Consider the following 13,455-nt stretch of genomic DNA (forward strand, 5'->3'; position numbering starts at 1 on the left):
TGAGACACCGCGGCTCTTTATCAGACTGTAGAAGAACTGACACTGGACACTCGGTAAAACTGCGCTCGGACGTCTCTTGCTTCTTGCACAGATATTGATAACATAAGATGGAGTCAGACGAACCCTCCTACAAAACCTGATAACAAAGTCATTACTACAGGACTGGATGAGAAAGGGATTTATTCTACAAGAAACGCTGGGGCCACAAATGAGAGAATCCGGGCCCCGTGGCTGGATACTCCAGACCCCCAGCGTGTTAGGAGGAGACGGGGTCTTGTGTTTCCCCCCTCTACTAACCTAACTCTACCTAACATTGAAATTACCTTGGAGGGTTCAACCATAACTCCCAAGCAGCACGCCCGCTGCCTTGGGGTCATATTCGACACTAACCTTTCCTTTACTCCCTATATCCGATCACTCACTCGCTCTTGTCACCTGCATCTTAAAAACATCTCCAGAATCCGATCTTTTCTCACTTTTGAAACTGTTAAAACTCTTACTGTCGCTCTTATTCACTCTCGTCTGGACTACTGCAACTCTCTCCTGATCGGTCTCCCTCTTACCAAAATTTCCCCTCTCCAATCTGTCCTGAATGCGACAGCCAGGGTCGTATTTCTGACCAGCCGCTTCACCGATGCCTCCATCTTGTGCCAGTCATTACACTGGTTACCCATTCGCTACAGGGTCCAATATAAACTCATTGCTCTCACCCACAAAGCTCTCCACAGTTCTGCACCACCTTATATCTCCTCTTTCATCTCAGTCTATCATTCTACACGTTCCCTCCGTTCCACAAATGACCTAAGACTAACATCCCCCATAATCCGAACCTCGCACCTCTGTCTCCAAGACTTCTCTCGTACTGCGCCAGTTCTCTGGAATGCTCTACCCCAGACGATCCGATTGATGCCTAGCCCCGATGTCTTCAAGTGCGCTTTAAAAACCCATCTCTTTAAACAAGCCTACCACCTCAAATACCCAGTAAACTAACTTTCCTCTGTTCCCTCCTAAATACTATTCAGAATCTGCCCCCCACGGTTCATCTGTCTCTACACCCTCCATCCACACGATAACTGCACTCGGTATTTGAGTATTGCACTTGAACATACAGGCTGATGACCGGATCATACAGCCTTATATGATAATCCCGACCTATTATAATTGCCTGACCTGAAATAACAAGCACTTTCTACCTATTGTGTCCCCCCATTTCCTTGTAGAATGTAAGCTTGCGAGCAGGGACCTCACTCCTGATGTAACTGTTAAACTGTCTCACCTTGTATTGAATTTATTGTTTGTACATGTCCCCGCTTAATTGTAAAGTGCTGCGGAATATGTTGGCGCTATATAAATAAAAATTATTATTTGTCCCTGGAGCTTCTCTACTCGGTATAATGAGACTCTTGTCTTGTTCTTATAAAGAGGGTTTGAGTAAAATAGAAGCTGCCTGAATATGAGGACCTTGTCTGATCTCTATGTCCTTGTGTACAGAGCTATGGAGATAGCGCTATTCTCTGTATAATAGATGTGATGTCGCTGGAGCCCTAATATTCCTGTACAGGGGTCTCTGTAGAGATAATCTTACCCCAGCATTATGGATTGGGAGAAAGGAAAAAAGGGATTGGGGACATTTTATTGTAATTTACCTTTAAAAAAATGTGATAAAAAATAACTAATTATAAAAAGTGGTTCATTTTCCCACCATGTTGTCTGTAGGAAGTAAAGAGCCGAGGCTGAAGATGCTTTATCTCCACTAGTCTTCAAAAGAGGGAGGATTGGCAACTCCGAATGTCCTTGTCTATTTTGGGATTGGGAGTTAGGAAAAGGGGCAGGAGAACATTTTGGGATTTGTTTTGTGGGGTGGGGGCAAGAGATGCAATAATTGTCCATATAGTGTACATATATGAATACACGTAGGTCCAGAAATATTTGGACAGTGAATCTTCATGATTTCAGCTCTGCAGGCCACTAATCTGGAGTTAAAATGAAACAGTAGTGATGAACGAGCACTAAAATGCTCGGGTGCTTGAGTCGAGCAAATTGGAATGCTTTGGTGCTGGACCCGAGCAACGAGCCCAATGTAAGTCTATGGGAAACTCAAGCATTTTTCCAGCGCCTGCAGGGAGCCTAAAAATTGCCCAAGTCGATGGGAACAGCATGGGGAAGACCCCTAGAAGCATTTCTGACTCCCAGGTCACTGCTGTCAACAATGTTGTCAGAGGTATTACACCACTTTTACAGACTCACAATAAAACATACAAAAACGAAACCAAAATGGATTTTCCTGGGAAATATGTTAAGGAACCCTTGTTCTATGTTCACACAAAGCGTTTTTGATGCGTTTTTGCATTACTTTCAAGTGTGAAAAATACATTCACCGGTAAATGACATTTTAACATTTTACAACCTTATCAGGCTATGTAGTGTGTGAGACATGATCAGACACATCCATACAGTGCTGAAAAGACATGGGAACAGCATGGGGAAGACCCCTGGAAGCATCTCTGACTCCCAGGTCACCGCATAAAACCGTGGTCATCAGACATGATCCTATATTACTGCGGTAATAATACAGACATTTTTGGCAACGTGACAAATATTAAACTCTATTTAAAATGGGCAAGGCGCGTAGCAAGGTAGGGGGAAGTGGACATGCACGGCAAAGCCGTGGGCAACATGAAACTGCTCCTGCTGAGGGAGCACAACAGGCACCCACATCATGTCGAACTACCTTCCTGTCCCAATTTCTAGGGGGCCGCGTAATACCACTCTTGAAGCCAGAGCAGTGTGAAAAGGTTGTTGGTTGGTGTTAGAAAAACTAACACTTCCTTACTTTAGGTAAGGGTACGGTGAGAATAGAGAGGAAAACAATCTTGAATTGTGTGGATAAAACAAAAGCTTATTTAATGTTCATTCAAAAGTGGCTACAAAAATTAAGAAAAATATTTCATAGCACACAAAAAGAAGTATCAGGTTAGAAGAGAGAAAGGAAACAATTATAGGTTCTTACATATCCAGTATAGAAGCATGATCCGTGTTGGAGATACTCGAGGAATGAGTGATCTCCCCCATTCATGTCCGGCTCTCCTTATATACCATCTCGCCTCATAGACATACATTGGAGAATATTTTTACAGTTTCATAACCCAATATGGCGACTTGCTGGTATATTAGTAGCTTCTACCATATTAGAACAAAACTAGTAACTTGTGACATATGCATTTTGGCTACGTGCACATCACCTCATGTTGGTATATTTTAAACATATGGCTAGTGACCTTTAAGGATCATTAGTTATCCCCAAATAACCCATATTGACAAGAGTCCTATAGGTTTGACAAACTGAACAGGTGTTTCTACTAAGGTCCCAGAATAACTCCAGTCTTTCTCTATATTTGAATCTAAGCATGGTTAGAGCCTAAGCATGTTAAAGCTTATGTATATTTTTCTATCATAAGAAATTTATATTTTACAGTCCCCCCGATTATGATTTAAAAAATATCATAATCAATCCTAAACTCATTCTCTCACCATTCGTATCACATTCATTCTTTATTCTGATAACCTTGTATCAACATCTGTATTGAATGTCATCTGAGTTCCCAAAAGCTTCTAAATGAAAAAGTTTTATTTTTTTATTGTAACATTTCTCTTAAAATATCATCGTTTTAATTTCTGTCTTTATCTTTTTTGTTTATTTTTTTAATTTTACACATAATAAAAATCTGATAAAAATACACAGCAAGACCAAAATAAATATGATTATAATTGGATTTGTTAATACATTTCCTGCTGCCATTTTTTCTGAAGACTGTGACCAACTAGTAACTGATCTTCCTAGATTTTTCCACCAAGATGAGCCTGACATACTTGTCCACTCATGTTCAACATAATTTAAGTTACCTTGTTCATGCTTGAATACAATTTCAGCTTCTTTTAGTTGTTTTGCTAACAAATTTAACAAACCCTTGTCTTTCTTTATCTCATTTGTCCCCATATCCCAAGGGAAATTATATATTTGTGACAAATTGAACTGTATCGGAAGGATTTTCATATTTCTTGTCCCTATTGATGTAATATTAATACTTCCTTCCTTCTTGGAGATAGTTTTCACATTTCCCTCCATACAATATAAACCTATTGCGAGATTTTCAGCATGTACACAAGATGAGAAGAATGCAGAAACAACTTCTTTTTCTGACATAACTTGGAAACAAATTTTGTTTGAGCTTATTGGGGTCACCAAGTCATGTATCGTGTGCACATTCTCAACTCTGGCATGACATGAGGTATGATTATGGAAACACGAGTTATAAATGACTTTATCCTGTCCAGGTAGACACATTACCTTACAAACAAAATGTAAGCATGAAGAAATGTCTAATTGTTCCGTGTTTGTACCATCAAATGCAAAATCTGTGTCCTGTAATTGATAATATAGTAATTGTGTATTACTAACAGGAATGCCCAGAACAGTTATAGGAACCATGGGTTCTTCTCTTCCCGATATTGGGATTAGTGATGTTCCTATACAAATGTTCTGTTCACATCCTAACCACTTATTTACCCACAAATCTGTATGATTTAATGCAAAATTATATTCTGTAGGCAAATTTCTCATTATTCCTAAAGGTGTAATTTCACTTTGCAATGCTTGTGCAATCATTTTCAGATTGGTGGAATATTCAATCTGAATTTCTAGACATGCTCTGGCCACTTGGGATTCCTGTTCACTTTCTATTAGCGCTAAAGAAGCATCTTGTAGATGTGACACTGAAGATCCCAACACAGCAGCAGTGTTCAAAACCATCTTCTCATGGAGTTGATGAAAACTTTTCTGAATTTTTACCCCTTTACATCCAATATAAATCAGATTTGGAAAATATTGGGTAAGTGTATGAATGTCCATAGTGTTAATTAAACTTCCCACTGTTACTGATCCCCCCAAAATACCTTCTAATATCCCCCTCTTACTTCTAACCTGTGTTGAGGTTCTTTTCTGAAACCATTTTTCTATGCCCATCTCCATGTTCATGAGATGTGATTGACCCTGGGGATATCTAGAAGAGATTTTCCAGTTAGACATATTAAAAGTCCAGACCATAGTCATCAACACTCCATCTTTTAATAGAGGTTTAGATTGGAATTGATTGATTTGGAAAGGAGTAGATGGTTGAAACCTTGTCTGTGTACATACATTATCTACTCCTGACAAAACATTTACATCTTTACCTTGTTTATAATTATTTTTAGTTAATACACAACATTGGTAAAGTCCCGAATCCTTAGGAGATGGATTATCTAGAGAAAAATCAAAATTCTTATGCAACCATCTCATATTCCTGTATTGACTTCTGTGTATAACATTTGTTGGACCATTTGAAAAACTTCCCAAAAAATAATTTGTTTCTGGTCCATGTTAACAAAGACTCGGGAGGTAACTCTAACCTTGTGTTGCATTTCAATAAAAGAGGAGACATATTTTCTTGACTATGTACTGCTTGTGGTGCAACCCTTACTTCTGGAGCGATAGTATTTGTTACTGTAAAAACTACAGATACTTGTACTTGTGCTGATTCTCTGGTTATCTGGAAATTCCATGTTTTTACCCAATCTTCATCTCCTTCTGTAATAGAAAGTAATGAAGGATAAAACATTTTCCCCAAAAGTTGTGTCTTTAACACAATCTCTGTTTCGGATGTTCTAACTTTCCCTTTTGCGAGCATATCATTAGTAATATCACCCGACCACACAGCTTTCTCTTCACCTCTTATCTCTATATTCCAGTATAACACATCTGTAGGATTACATTCCCATATGCCTGTCATGCCATGTGATACATAATGTATCTAATAATGTATCTAATCTCCTTGTAATTGTGTAAATTTAGACTTAGCTCCTATTGCAGCATGTAATATTAAGTGTCGTGTATGAAGTGTAGCTCAATTCAGCATTTTACATCATAACCCATGCAAATGTTTCCAGTAATATCTACTGAATCGTCCAGTTTGTCTTCATCTATTAGATTTTGTATACTTGATCCTCTTGGTTTCCGTGAATGTAAAGTTCCTTTGATATGTCCATTCACTTCACTAGTATTTGTTCCATGATATAAAATGTCTTCTGCGTAGATCACAATTGAAATAGTACAAAGTAGCAGAAATGTAGTTCCATCAGATAGTAGCTTTTCCTGGGAAGCTTTTTCTTTTCTTGAAGGATTGGTGTTGAATCCCTTCCATCAAGGACATGGTATTCCATATTCCAGCTCTTATTGGAATCCATTTCTTCCTAAAAGAAATGCAGTATCATTATTTTGCAATATACAATTTGCATTGATCAACGTGTACCCACAATTTTTGTTGTCTGTGGATATTTTTAACCATGTTGGATGCTGGTTGCACTAGGATCATAACTTTTCCCATGGTGTCGATTATTTCAAAGGGACCTTCCCAGTTACTTTCCCAAGGTCCACTCTTCCTGAAAGATTTAATCATGACTAGAGCCCCTTTTTTGAATTTGGATTCATATGGTGACTCCATCCTCTGCATTCACGTGGAAGAATGGCTTTCAAGTTTTCCTGCAACAATTGCAACCATTTGGACCTTGCAACAGCATATTTTTGAGATATGGACAAAAATGGTTCATGTGGGAAAATCAATGGCATTTTCCTTCCTGTCATTAGTTCAAAAGGAGTAAACTGAGTTGTGGAGGAAGTTGTTCCTCTAACACTCAACAGTACAAAAGGTACTGCATCCACCCAAGTATTACCTTTGTCCAATAACATTTTGGCAAATCTGGATTTTATTGTCCTATTCATCCTTTCCACAATACCAGCAGACTGTGGATGGTAAGGTACATGAAACTATTGTACCCCTAGAATAGTACAAACTGCTCGCATGATTCTTCCTGTGAAGTGACTTCCTCAATCAGAGGTAATCATTCTTGGGATCCCCCAAAGTACAAAAGACATGATTAACTAATGCTCTAGCTGAAGACAAAGCATCATCTTTCCTGACAGGTAAAATTTCAACCCATTTAGAAAAAACATCTACTACAACCAATGCATACCTGAGACCATTTTTACCTGATGGTAATGGACCAATGTACTCGATTTGTAACATAGACCATGGACCGTTTGCAGGTGCGGTTCACAGTAGTGGCGGCTTCTGTCCTTTTGGTCTTGGATTAACTTGGGCACAAATGAGACATGATTGAACAATACTTTGTACAGTCTCTTCCATCTGTTCCCAGTAAAATATCTCTTTGAGAATGCCTAACAATTCCTGTTGGCCCAAATGACCCAAGCTTTCATGATTATATCTCGTGAACTCATCCTGTAGATGTTTTGGTACAACAGGATGCAAGTCCCCATTTAAGTTATGACACAAAAGCCCGTTTTCACAAACAAAGGGAGGTTTTGGATCAACCCGGGAAGCAACAAGATATGTATCTTTTTCTTGTTCTTCCGCAAAAGAAGGGATATGCGTGTCTGTTCTTTGAACTGCTGAAACCTTCGAGAGGTTCAGGTTCAAACATTTCTTCTTCTGTTAGGGCTGACTCTTTGGCTAACATATCTGCGGTTGCATTTCCAACAGATCAGACTTCATCAGACTTTTTATGGGCAGGAACTTTGACAATAACAAAACCATTAGGGGTTTTTGAAGCTATCTCAAAAATTGTTTTCAGTGTGTCATTATGTACAAGAGTCTTGTTAGAAGAATCTACATAGCCTCTTTTTTCCCAAACTGGCAGGTAATCTGTCAGTGAACTCACAACATAGGAGCTGTCACTGTAGATTACAATGGGACACTGATCCTCAGCCTCATTCAGCTGTAGCACCATTCTTACTGCTTCTAGCTCTGCCCTCTGAGCTGAAAAATGACTCGGTAACTTGTGTTATACCACCTGTCCTCTTGTGGGATAAAAAAAGGCATATCCTGTATAATAGTGCCCATCTGAATAGAATCTGGAACCATCTACAAAAACTGCTTCATCTGTTACCTCTGACTTCTGTCTGAAAAGTGATGGAATCAGATCCTGAAACGACTGGAGACAATCATGAATTTGCCCTTCATATTGCATCAACTGAGGAAGAACATATTTGGTCTTATAATCTACCTCATTTTGATTGGGAGACAATGACAGTAACCAATGGGCAAATCTCTGATGTGACACACCTGGGATATTTTTCTCAAAGAGAAGTTTTAATGTAGAATGAGGAGTTTGCAGAATAATTTGGTTGAAACCAACAATGTGTTCAGTTGCTTGACTGCAAAGTAGACTCCTACCAAGTGTCTTGCACAAGTTTCAAAACCTCTTTCAGCAGGTGAGAGAAGCTTAGAAAAATAGCCCAAAATTCTCCACTCTTCTCCCTGCAATTGTGACAGAACAGCAGACACCGCTGTCTCTGATGGGTGAACTTGCAAAGGAAATGGAGCTGAAGAATCTACTGTGGACAAAGCAGGTGCATTCTGTAAATTCATTTTCAATTGTTTAAATGAGGTTTGTTGTTCAACACCCCAAGGACCAAAATAATCATTATTTTCACCTTTCAAAAGATCGTACAAAGGCCTGGACTTATCAGCAAAATCCTCAATGAAATCCCTAGAATAGTTTACAAGACCCAAAAAATGTCACAATGCCTTGTGTGTGGTTAGGATTGAGAGAGAAGTGATCGCCTCTATTCTTTCCTGCAATGGCGGTCTTTTTCCTGGACTCAACAACACTCCCATAAACCTGACCTCGGTCTGCATCAATTTAACCTTTTTAGTGTTCAATTTCAACCCTGCGTCATACAACAGTTCAAACAATTCTGTCAAAAGAGAAGCATGTGACTCCTTATCCTCAGTAGACAATAGAATATCATCCACATATTGCAGTATGCAATCAGGCCTAGAAAATCTGGATAATACCTTTACCAACACCTGATGAAAAACACTAGGTGACAAATGTGCTCCTAGAGGTAACCTGCAAAACAGATATTGCTCATCCAAGAAAGTAAATGCAAATCTGTACTGACAGCTCTTTTCAAGAGGTATACTGAAAAAAACATTACTGATGTCTAGTACAGAGAAATACTTTGCATTTAGCCTTGCCATCATGTCATGAATATCGGCAACATTGGGAATATGTTTATTAAACATCCACAAATCCAATATCATTCCATATCTACCATCAGATTTCAATACACACCATAAAGGATTGTTACTTACAGAGTTAGCCTTAGTTATGACACCTTGAGCTAGCAATTCCTGTACGATCTTATACATAGAACCAATTGAATCTGGAGGCAATTTATACTGATGCTGTGGAGGAGGATCACGTCCTTCTACATTCACAATTACATCCTTCATTGTACCCACCTCATTTCTGAACTGAGCCCAAAGAGAAGGAAAACATTGTACAATTTCAGTCAGTACCTCATCACCACCAGTTTCAGGCCACAAATGATCTGATGACACAAAACATCATTCAAGCAAATACTTCCAACATGGCTATATTCACTAGGGTCAATGACTATGGGTTTACGTCTATTAGAATCTTTCCAGATCACTTGATTCCCTAGATCAATTACCCATCCGAATCTCTGCATAAAATCTGTGCCAAGTATATTCTCAGAATCACAACAATGCCAAATGTCAATTCCTGTTTTGAAAGAACCTGGTATTTCCAACATAACATTGGGAACGAGCTTTGCTTTTTTCCTTTTCCGCTGAATCCGATAATATTACAACTTGGAGATTCTGGTTTTACCATCAAATCAAGGTTAGTAACACTTAATTGTGCCCCTGTATCAATAAAAAACACAGCACTTTGTCCTGTCAAAATCACATTGAGAAATGGTCTTCCACAGTCATCCAATGTAACTCAAGTCACAAATTCCAATGGATGGGGTGTGGGAGCATTCTTTGCTAGTCAGAGAGATGGAGAAGATGGGAGCAGACCAGTGTGTCTTTTAAAAGCACTGTCCCTGTAATTTGACTCCTTCACTGTCATCTCTCTGATCTGTCTGATTAATGGAGCATATGGTGACTGTGTTTGTGTATTGTCAGTGTGAGGGTAAGAGAATTGAATGGAGGGGCAGAAGGTCTGTTGGATGATTTTGGAATAAGTCAGTTTTCTCTTCCAAGCTTACCTGTTCCCGGTGTACATGCCTCTGATTCTGCTCTCAAAAATTTCCTGCCTTGCCACTTTAAGTGTCCAGGTATACCACAAAAATAACAATGTATATTGTTCCTTTGTGTGATATTTTTACCTCTACGTTCAGTGTAATCTCTGTTCCTAGATGTTAATGTGGGTTTAGGGTTTGGTTGAATTTTCTCTGATGTCAGTTGTCTATCTTTTTTCCTCATGAACTACAGCTATTTTTGCCTTGACCTGGTTCCGCTTCATGGATTTCCTAATTTTGTCAATAAAAGGTGTTGCCTCCTGCAATGATGTCTGAACACTAGTCAATGGCACTGAAACAGGATCTAGGTACTTGAATTTTGTTACATACAATTTGATCATCAATGTTGGTTCCTCATTAGGCCCAACAGGCATCACCATTCTATGGGCCTGTACAAATTTGACCTAAAAAGCAAACGGGTCATCATGGACACTCGCTCTCAAATGATGCAAAATGTCAAGAGAGGGCGAGTCTCCTGTGGTAAATAATAGCAATTGTCTATGTGTCAGTTCATTATCCTCATTTAATCTGGTCTGTAATATTTTTGCCATATGTGAGGGTAACCAAACTCTGAATGTCTTGTTTTTTTGTTCATCATTAAGATTGAATTTATTTATTTGTATTAGATTCAAAAATGTCTGCATTCTCCATCTTCTCATTGTACTTTGGAATGTCTTTTACAATTTTCATTAATTGGTCGTGTATTTTAAGATTGATTCGTGCTGCTCTGTCATGTAATTTTTTCCTTTGTAATTCATTTCCCTGTAAACCTTCTCCTGAAACATCTGGACTTTGTGTCTGGTACAAATGATGTGGAGGCATTATCTTCACTTTTACTACTGGATCTTGTATGAACAGAAACCTTTTTTATGTCTTGGTGTAATTTGGACAATAACTCTGTCCGAGTATCAATTTGATCCTCCAATTGTTCAATATGTTCTGCCAAAATCAAACAATTTGGACAATCAAAGTAATCCCCGTCAGCGTCTTGTGTCTCAGTATGACTGGTCTCTTGTGTGTCCACCTGTTTGTCAGTATGACTGATGTCCTGTGTGATAATGCATGCTTTCTATGTGTCAGTTTTTTCAAAAACCAAATTATTGAACACACGGACCATATGCATCACGTTTTGAAGCTTTCTCTGTAACTTTTTTACAGAAAAAAAACTTTTATCAATACTAAGATTCTCTGCTTCACATTGGCTATACAAATAGACCATAATTGTGCATCTGTATGGCTATGAACAAACTTAAACTGTATGTCACTTTTCTTAGAATAGTCAAGAATAAAATCCATTTCTCACCTATGGAATGGCTTTTCCTCTCCTGGATTGATTCAACCGTCAATGGATGATCCTTTGTGGCTTTTCTGTGTTCCGCAGACCTCCACGTGGTTGTATGCTTTGGAGACAAACTCCTCACCGTCCTGTAGATTCCGTCTGATCCTTGTGAATATGTGGAATTCCTGAGACTTGTACAACATATACAGTACAGACCAAAAGTTTGGACACACCTTCTCATTTAAAGATTTTTCTGTATTTTCAGGACTATGAAAATTTTACCTTCACACTGAAGGCATCAAAACTATGAATTAACACATGTGGAATTATATACTTAACAAAAAAGTGTGAAACAACTGAAAATATGTGTTATATTCTAGGTTCTTCAAAGTAGCCACCTTTTGCTTTGATGACTGCTTTGCACACTCTTGGCATTCTCTTGATGAGCTTCAAGAGGTAGTCACCGGAAATGGTTTTCACTTCACAGGTGTGTCCTGTCAGGTTTAATAAGTGGGATTTCTTGCCTTATAAATGGGGTTGGGACCATCAGTTGTGTTGTACAGAAGTCAGGTGGATACAGAGCTGATAGTCCCACTGAATAGACTGTTAGAATTTGTATTATGGCAAGAAAAAAGCAGCTAAGAAAAGAAAAACGAGTGGCCATCATTACTTTAAGAAATGAAGGTCAGTCAGTGCAAAAAATTGGGAAAACTTTGAAAGTGTCCACAAGTGCAGTTGCAAAAACCATCAAGCGCTACAAAGAAACTGGCTCACATGAGGACCGCCCCAGGAAAGGAAAACCAAGAGTCACCTCTGCTTCTGAGGATAAGTTTATCCGAGTCACCAGCCTCAGAAATCGCAGGTTAACAGCAGCTCAGATTAGAGACCAGGTCAATGCCACACAGAGTTCTTGCAGAAGACAAATCTCTTCAACAACTGTTAAGAGGAGACTTTGTGCAGCAGGCCTTCATGGTAAAATAGCTGCTAGGAAACCACTGTTAAGGACAGGCAACAAGCAGAAGAGACTTGTTTGGGCTAAAGAACACAAGGAATGGACATTAGACCAGTGGAAATCTGTGCTTTGGTCTAATGAGTCCAAATTTGAGATCTTTTGTTCCAACCACTGTGTCTTTGTGCGACGCAGAAAAGGTGAACAGATGGACTCTACATGCCTGGTTCCCACCATGAAGCATGGAGGAGGAGGTGTGATGGTGTTGGGGTGCTTTGCTGGTGACACTGTTGGGGATTTATTCAAAATTGAAGGCATACTGAACCAGCATGGCTACCACAGCATCTTGCAGCGGCATGCTATTCCATCCAGTTTGCGTTTAGTTGGACCATCATTTATTTTTCAACAGGACAATGACCCCAAACACACCTTCAGGCTGTGTAAGGGCTATTTGACCAAGAAGGAGAGTGATGGGGTGCTACGCTAGATGAATTGGCCTCCACAGTCACCAGACTGAACCCAATCGAGATGGTTTGGGGTGAGCTGGACCACAGAGTGAAGGCAAAAGGGCCAACAAGTGCTAAGCATCTCTGGGAACTCCTTCAAGATTCTTGGAAGACCATTTCCGGTGAATACCTCTTGAAGCTCATCAAGAGAATGCCAAGAGTGTGCAAAGCAGTCATCAAAGCAAAAGGTGGTTACTTTGAAGAACCTATAATATAAGACATATTTTCAGTTGTTTCACACTTTTTTGTTAAGTATATAATTCCACATGTGTTAATTCATAGTTTTGATGCCTTCAGTGTGAATGTACAATTTTCATAGTCATGAAAATACAAAAAAAATCTTTAAATGAGAAGGTGTGTCCAAACTTTTGGTCTGTACTGTATTTTTAGCACAAACTCTCCCCCCTTTTGTGCAAGGAGAAGGATTCCACACAAAAATAGCACAAAAAAAGTTAGAACTGGCTGTGGCTCGCCATTAATGTTAGAAAAATTAACACTTCCTTACTTTAGGTAAGGGCACGGTGAGGATGGAAGAAAAGCAATCTTGAGTTGT

The 13,455-nt window shown here is 39.1% G+C and overlaps 1 protein-coding gene across 1 annotated transcript in view; it reads right to left on the reverse strand.

Annotated features, from left to right (window-relative positions):
- LOC141207902 (uncharacterized) overlaps positions 1–13,455 on the reverse strand; it is a 999,716-nt gene that overhangs the window by 257,591 nt on the left and 728,670 nt on the right. The window lies entirely within an intron of this gene.

Source organism: Phyllobates terribilis, unplaced genomic scaffold (assembly GCF_046119375.1).
Source record: "Phyllobates terribilis strain yellow unplaced genomic scaffold, ASM4611937v1 Scaffold_167__1_contigs__length_4167997, whole genome shotgun sequence".
Lineage (NCBI taxonomy): Eukaryota > Metazoa > Chordata > Amphibia > Anura > Dendrobatidae > Phyllobates > Phyllobates terribilis.